This window comes from Atractosteus spatula, chromosome 14, assembly GCF_055471065.1.
Source record: "Atractosteus spatula isolate fAtrSpa1 chromosome 14, fAtrSpa1.hap1, whole genome shotgun sequence".
NCBI lineage: Eukaryota > Metazoa > Chordata > Actinopteri > Semionotiformes > Lepisosteidae > Atractosteus > Atractosteus spatula.
In genome coordinates, this window is record NC_142719.1 from 12648269 (window position 1) to 12648888 (window position 620).

Sequence of the window (620 nt, forward strand, 5' to 3'; positions counted from 1 at the left end):
ACAATTATTTTAAAAAGATAGCCTTTATTAACAACAATAATTGTAGTTTAAGAGACAGTTAAATCCTTACTTCCTAAAAGAACACATTACAACATATTCATTGTTCCTGTTGTTAACATTGTGTGGTGTTGTCTGTTGCACTGTGCCGAGGGATCAGTGTACATATGGAAATAAACGGTTCTACTGCTCTACTAGAACTCAGCAAATGGTCAAATATTTAAAATAATTTACCTGCACATGTTTATTTTTCAGTATTTATAACATATGGATATTTTGTAAGTAATGTAACTGCATTGGTTTAGTGTTTTGACTCGTTGTCATCAGTATGTCTTGTATTTTCTTTTTGGTTGTTTCACTTGAGTTTTACTCTGTATTGAAAGAAAGCTCTTTCAACTGAAAGCCCACAAGGCTGCAAACGTACGACGTAAGAAACGATATTATTATTAATTTGTTTTCAATTTGTGTATTTGACCGAAATGTTTAATTTCTTCACATCTCCACGGTGTGTCGCTACAATTGCTCCGCTGAAGCCGGACGTGTCTTCGTCTTAACTTCGGGGCCACCGTACACCTGACATGGCCGGGTAGGTTGCCACGGCAACTGTAAACAGTGCTTCCTCT